The sequence below is a fragment of the Manacus vitellinus genome, unplaced genomic scaffold (genome assembly GCF_001715985.3).
Source record: "Manacus vitellinus isolate BGI_N305 unplaced genomic scaffold, ASM171598v3 scaffold_4_pilon, whole genome shotgun sequence".
NCBI lineage: Eukaryota > Metazoa > Chordata > Aves > Passeriformes > Pipridae > Manacus > Manacus vitellinus.
The window spans coordinates 5929061-5936557 of NW_021940604.1; the positions used below are offsets into that span (position 1 = coordinate 5929061).

The following is a 7497-nucleotide window of genomic DNA, read 5'->3' on the forward strand; positions in this document are numbered from 1 at the left end:
CCACCTGATCTCTTCTAACAAAAAAGCAGCAGTACCCTGAACTTTGGCTAACTTCTCAGGTCAAATATGTGTAACACCTAACCTAAAGGACTTTTAGTGTCTGTGCTCACACACATCATCTAATGAGAGAATAAAACTCAGATTGTATTTTGGGGGTAGGGTTTTTTTAACCGCTACACAAGCTGTGCAAACTTCCACTTTCTACCCAGCACTGAATACATAGTTCAGTGGAAAATTACCTGGCCCTGGAGGACACTGATGTCCAACATGGAAACTTTCAAAGTGTTTGGTGATACTGGTTAACTTGCAGCCACAGCAGCATTTTGCATTTGCTTCCACAAAAACAGTACACACCTAATGGTTCCTCTGCTGTAATGGCCATATTCCCTAGCCAGTAATAAGCACAGGGTTACCATTTATTTAACAGATATCCATAATGGTCACATACAAGATTTTAAGGGGAAAATGTGAAGGAAAGGGGAAAAATGGGAACTGCCATTCTGCAACCATATGCTTCACACTCTTCATAAATTTATCGCTCTAATTTGCAGTACTTTTTTTAGCCATTGGATAGATGGACTGGAATTCAAAGTCTTCATATCACTGGCTTTATTCTTCCTTTTCTTACAGCTTGACTGAGTGCAGTCTTAAGAAAGCAATGCTTTGGACCGCTTGTACTGGTAAACAAAACGGAGAGCACATCCCAGCTTTTAAATGAACCATGTACATCAGCTGTTGACCACGCTTCCCTCTGTCTCACTGTACTAGAGCAGTCAGCTTGCAAAACAGCTCATCTTCGGCTGCCCCAAAGCATCATGTCTTTCCCAGCCCCTCTCTTATACCAGTGCCTCCTTCCCATCATGCTTTGCCTCTCTGCATCCCCTCCACTTTCTCCAAAGAGCTCTCAGGAAGAGACAGAAGACTGCTATTCTCCACTGATCGTGTCAGCAGTGTTCTCAGTCTCCAACTCCACTCAGCAATAAACCTATAACTCTTTGCTGTTTTCCTGAGCCCTTAACTAAAGGCTCTCCTTCCCAAACACTGTTCCCTCCTGCACCCTGCAGTTGTCTGTGTGCTTCTCCTCATTCCGCGCACTGGCTGTCTTCCCCAGCTTCCCCAGCTGCAGCGGGTTAAAAAGGAAGTATAGGATGTTGCCTGCAATTGATTTTAATTCTTTCCCTCTTGCTGCCCCTGCAGGCACGAGTTGGCCAGCCCAGCTGTGGCACTGAGTGCAGCCAGCTCTCCCTCACGCACAGCCTTCTCTCAACAAGCTGTGACTGATCGTAGAGGGACAAATGCACACACACAGTCCTATTCATTTCTTTGCATGCTCTGGAGTTTTCTTACAGTATGAGGCCTACCAGAAGAAAACATCTGCTTTGTTTGTTTTTTAAGGTTATAGCTTCCTCCACAGACCTGGAAACGCAAACATGACAGTGATGGGCCTACTGCGGGAGAAGGAGAGAGGGGCTCCAAACTGAAATTGCTCACTGAGAGCAGCTGAAGTGTTCAAGTAAAATTAAAATACAGAAGGCTTCATAAAACAAAAAACAGTGGGGAAGCTAATGAACTTTTAAATACTCTTTTTTTTTAATAAGGTCCTAATGTGCTGTTTTAAGGAGGTGAGTGAGAGGAAGAAATGTGAAATTTTCCTTTCCACCACAATCTTTCTAGAAGAGTCGAAATGATGCAAAGTGTCTTTGGCTTGGACAGGCACCTCAGCTTTCTTCTCTCCTTATGCATAATATTCCACAAATCCTCTTGCTTAAGAAGTCATCTAATGGGTGAGAAAGCCATAGTGTTAGACCATAACTGGTAGAATGCCTGGCATGATTACCTGCAAGATTAGTCTCAGTCACCCTGTTTACCATCAGAGCCCCTCATTTTGTGATATCCCCCCTTCTCCATGCCTTAAAGTTCTTGAAGACCCTTTCACCCACCATTAGCTCCCTGCAAGGCCCAGCATGAGGGGACAAATGGCAAGTTATGCACCACATCTTAAAGGAGTGAGCTATAGTGACACAACAAAATGTCATGGCACTCACCAGATCAGGATGCTTAAAGCCCCATCCAGCCTAGCCTTGAGCACTTCAAGGGACAATGTATCCTCAACTTCTCTGGGCAACCTGTTCCAGTGCCTCACCACCTCCATAGTAAAGAGCTTCTTCCTAATATCTAATCTAAATCTACCCTCTTTCAGTTTAAAGCCATTCCCCCTTGTCATATCATTACATGCCCTTGTAAAAAGAATCTCACTATCTCTCTTGTAGCCCCAGAAGATGAACTTCTGCTCTATTCCAGAGTGAGTGTAACTGTAGAGCCCTGGAGGACCTGTCAGTCCAGGACTAGCTTATAAGAAAGCAAGAATGAGGAAAGGTGGTCAGAAAATGGGTCCTGCAGTCCTTCGTGATGCCAGGACTAAGATGAATGAACAGCAGGACAAAGCCTGCACAAAAACCCCATGTCCAAGCAGCCATCAAAAAGCTGTGGACAGATGGATGGATGTCCAGAACACCCTACATATCCTAAAACCTGATGCACAGAGCTAAAGGAAGTCAAGTGCCTGATGATCCTGAAGACATGAGGCCTGAGAAATGAGTGGAATAGCATAGAATTTGCTTTTCAAAACCCAAATTGACCACCAGTGGAGTGGTGCTGAACCTGGTTTGTGAAGATTGCAGTATCTGTAACTGCATGGGGTAATTCTCTAATGAAAGCCTGTGTTCTGTAGGAACTGATGGTCCTACCAGAAAATGTTGGTATGACAACCCATCATGTCCCAGACCAGTCCAATTTTTGGTCTTCTGGAAACAAATCAAGGTCATTGGTTAAGATTGGCTCTTACATTGACATCACACCTAGCTTTACAAGTTCCTAATTGTTCTTATTTATTATTGAAATACAGAGAGATCAAAGGAGATTATCGTGCTCAACATGGGGCACAATGGGGTATACACATCCTTTCAGTGCAAATGGTGACCTCTCCAAATAGTAAATATGAACAAGTAAATAATTTTGCTACTTCGTCTAGTGATCTCATCTTAAAAAGGGGATCTCATGGAGGGATCCTGCTGGACACTCACAGGTCACCATCATTAATGTGAGTCCAAAGACTCTCAAGAACCTTAAGAGCTTTAAAAAAAGGAAACAGATTTTAAGCCTTGTTATGTATCAACTGTAGTCATCTTGCTTTACTCCTTAGATCTTACTATTTGAGAGAGAAAATAAGAGACACTTTTGGGGGAGGGATGGCAGAAATAACAATTTGCAAATCTTCTTGCTGAAATGTATTTAAATCACAAATGCTGACATTTTACTGAAATTACACTTTTCCAGTAGACGGAATATAGAAGAAAGGAGGACTGACCCTTCCTGTCTTGGATGATAAATATTAAATCTACTTGAACCCTAGTAATTTACATAAATTAAAGCAACAAACAGAAAAGGGCTGGTTGAACCTAAAAGAACTGGAACATTTCTCAGTGCTCTGGGAGCCCTTTCTCATTTCAGTGTGGTCCAGCATCCTTGACTATATTTTCTAGCTTTCTAAAGATGAAATTCTAAAGTTATTCAGCATTTTGCTACAGTTGCAGAAGAATCTGGGAAAGAGGCAAGTGAAATTACAGGAGCAGAGACTGCCTTCTGTTATTACACTTAAATTCTACTCTCATTCACTCCAGTTTCAAAGAGCAGCATTTGTAGCTAAAAGGAAAACTCACTCCAGCACTTAAAACCATTTAGAAATAAACAGAAAAAAGCATTCTGGGGGAAATACACAGTCTTTATCAGAGGAGCAATTGGCATCCTTAACTCCAAACAGGGAAGACTGATAGCTGACCCCTCAGTAATGACTGCCTCAGTATGAATTAACTCTATTGCATGAAATTGAATTTCATGTTTACCACTTCATAAGAATGAAAAGAGAATGTGTCCTTATAGTATTTATCTATGAAGAAACTTCTCTGTGAAGAACCACACAACAAGATTATAATTCTAAGGCAAGAGACCCAGTGAAATGTGGAACAGTTGTTATTCCCACAGCAGTAACTTACCATGGGACATTTAAGAGGGTCAAGGTGTCCCTCAGGATTGGTCTCTGAATTAGGACACTTACCATCCTGACATCTTCTCCTGAATGGTTCCCAGGAGCATGGGAATATATAAGTTTGCTGGGGAGGCGGCCAGTATGGCAATACCAGTTTGGCGTCCTCGGTCGTGGACTGGAGGGACTGGAATAGCAGTCCATGGCTGGCAGGGTGAAGGAGTAACTGGTTATTCTGTCACAATCCAAACTCTTCATTATCATTCTACATTAACAGCTCTTGCCTTCTATGAACACCAATCTTATTTATGACACATCATACAGCCCCTGCAGTAAGCGAGGAACTCTGGCCCTCGATGTTTCAAGAAAAACTGCCTCGCACTGTATTTGCATGCAAAATGAATGAGGCGGGAGACCAGCTCCAGCAGCTCCCCAAAATAATATGCAACAATCTAATTAAACTTTATTGTAACTATACAAGCGAGGAAACAGAATTAAGGCTGGGTAGGCAAGCTCAATTTTGTCATTTCCTTAGCCTTTGAGTGTTTGCAATTTGATAGTCTTGTCATGTAGGGTTTCTAATAGAATTTTGTGCATTTTTAGAAAATAAATTAAACTATGAACTTCTACATGGTTCAGCTTCTGCTAGGCCAGCAAACCAGACCAAGGGAAATGCTTGTGCAACCAACTGGGCAAATTCACTGCTTTCTTCCATGCTGGCTTTTCTGTTGTCACTGTCTAGCAGAGGAACTCACCTTTCTTCATCAGTGCCTTGTTGGTCAAAGAGAGAGATTTCCTAAGCTAGAAATTGGAGCATAGCTTGGTACCTAGAGAGCAGAGTCTACATTCACAAGAAAACATCCTGTGACCACCAGCCAGTAACACTCAAAGGCACCAGAAGAGCCAAAATATAATGCAGAACCAAACACCAATCCATCCTGACATCTATGAGAACTGTTAAAATGACACAGCTGGAAGTGGTGTTTTTTAAAAGATCTTGGTTCCTGTACCTATCTCAGCTTACACTTTCCAATTAAAAAATTGCTTCTGGGCTTGATATCAAAGGCTTAAAATTGCAGCCAAAAACATAAGTAACTCAAAATAACCCCCTTAGAATGGAAACTCTTGTACATCCTCCATACTGCTATGCCTGGAGTACACTGCCAATAAGATGCTTAAAAAGAGGGAGAGAAACTCAGGGTGGGAGGGAAGCAAAGAGGAATTAGACCGAAAAGGAATGAAAGGGAATCCCATGAGGAGCCAGCAGAAAAGCTCCAGACATTCTGGCAGTTCTAAGAGTTTGTTCCAGGTGGCAAAATAGACACTCACTTGAGGGGGACTTTCAATGGAAAAGGACTGGTGACTTCAGGGCATGGGCCTTAGGAGACCTGCAGTAACTCTGAATCTCTGCTGTATAGTCTGCCACGGCATATGATTAGCTTCCTGTGCTGTAGAGCATTGTAAAGCACTTTATAAAGCAATGAATTACACAGCTGAAGTGGAGTAACCACATGCAAGCAAATACGACAACCATTATGCTCTCAGCAACATCCCACACACAGCCACGAACATTTGCATTAGTGCCAATTAATCTGAGGTGGTACAAACTCAGCCAGGCATAGGGTTTGTTCTTTGGTGTGAAGGAGGAAGGGAGGGGAGAAAAATATCCTTTTGTCTTCAGAGAGGAAACATCTGTAGGAGTTTTCAAGGGCTCCGGTGACTTTGTTGAGCATGGAGCGGGGGAGCGTGCTATTGAGTGCTTTGATCTCACCAGCAGGTGACACTGCAGCAAGTGGGAGCAGCTATAAAAAGTTTGAAGCATTCTAGGGACAACTCGCACAACCAGCGCACAAATGTGTTTAACGTGTGTGACTCACAGTTGCCGAGAGGTGGGAACATGCAGCACTGAGCTTTTGGTTTCAGCTCGTCGTTGTGTATTAATGTCTTCCTTTTCCCCTCGCTGCTCCCCACCACTGCTTTCAAACACCAGGGTGAAGCAGTCAGGAAGGGCGATGAATCTCTTAACCCTGCTGCATGTGGAAATGCATATGACTAAAGCACAGCCAGGGAAAACTGTTCCAACAGCCCTACCTCTCGCTGAAGTCAGCAGGAAAGCCATATCCTTTAACGTCAGTGCCTGACAGAGGAGCCTACCAAGCACTAAAGGGGTGTTGTGTTTTTCCAGCTCCACATTTCAACCAGCCATTCTGCATGAGAAAATGATGATGGTATTTGTGAAACACGAGTTTTCCCGTGATGTATTCTTTTAATCCTACGGTTAACATAAAAGAAAGCAGATTAAATACTTGAGAATTAATAACAGATTTACCTCTCATACTTCTCTGTTCTGATTGCAACTGCCAAGGAGGACTGACCCTACATAACCCTGGGCTCAAGGGGCCTCACAGGGGCTCAAGAAGATCAACCTACTCCTACATGATGATCCAATACCATAACAAAAAATATTCCTGCAGCTGGACATCCTACGCATAAAAATTCTCAAGTTCTAACTTACTGAGCAAGGCTTGCACTGCATATTCTGATGAGGCCCATGGCTACTGTATCCCGCTAAAGGGCAGAGTGAAGGTTGTCTTTTTCACTCAGCAGTTCCTCAGGTGCAAAGGGAATATAGTCAAAGCTGCCAAGTTTTGTTCAGCTCCCTGTGTGATATATTGATTTTGCAAATGGGTGAACTGATTTACCACTTTCTAGACTATTTGCACAAAGCCTTCTATCATATTTCCCAGTCAAGACATCCTGCTTCAAACTGCAGCAAGAATTTGTTCCCAAATACTTGCTGCTGTGCATAGGGGAAGCCAGGAGTCCTTCTGAGAGAGTCTTCAGAGAGTCTGAACACTATTTGCAAGAGATGATGGGATGCTGCAGGGCACTGGCAGGCATAGGCGGGTACCCACGTAGAGTTTAATGCCAGAAGCATTTGTAACAGCTTGCACTCTCAGTTCTGCCAAAGCATGGCTGCTCTACTCCAGGTGTGTTTGGTACAAAGAGAGTGGGTACCTGGCGCTGGCACAGTGCAGCCAAAGTGAATATCTGTTGTCAGCTTGATGTGCATGTGAACGTGATAAAAATCAGCTGGAACATGTCAGCCAATGACAAAGGTGCCAAAATCAGGGTGCTGGGCAAGAAGCACAGTCACAGGCAATTCCAAAAAGCTCCACAAAAGGTTGACAGAAACGCAAGAATTCAAGGCTCAAAAAGCGTTTCTAAGTGCTTCTACTTCAGCCAGCAAAACAAGGGATCTGAATAGTTCTTCCATAATATTTTACACATCTTTGAGAATGGGGGGGATTTTTTTATTATTATCTGAACTAGAATGCTGTAGAGCATCAGAAGGATGCCCTCCTTGGAGAGACGAAAGCAGTTTTAAATCTAATCACTTAAACAGGATACATTTGCAGCACTACACCCCCTCCTGCAAGTCCTACGGTTTTACT

General features: G+C 43.1%; 1 long non-coding RNA gene across 1 annotated transcript; it reads right to left on the reverse strand.

Moving 5' to 3' along the window:
• Positions 1 to 1590: 1590 nt before the first annotated feature.
• LOC108640635 lies at positions 1591 to 6054 on the reverse strand. The gene is made up of 3 exons (XR_001921321.1): positions 5920 to 6054; positions 4115 to 4248; positions 1591 to 1777 (listed from the first exon to the last, which is right to left on the reverse strand). It is a non-coding gene; the product is annotated as an uncharacterized LOC108640635 (long non-coding RNA).
• Between the last annotated feature and the right edge of the window lie 1443 nt (positions 6055 to 7497).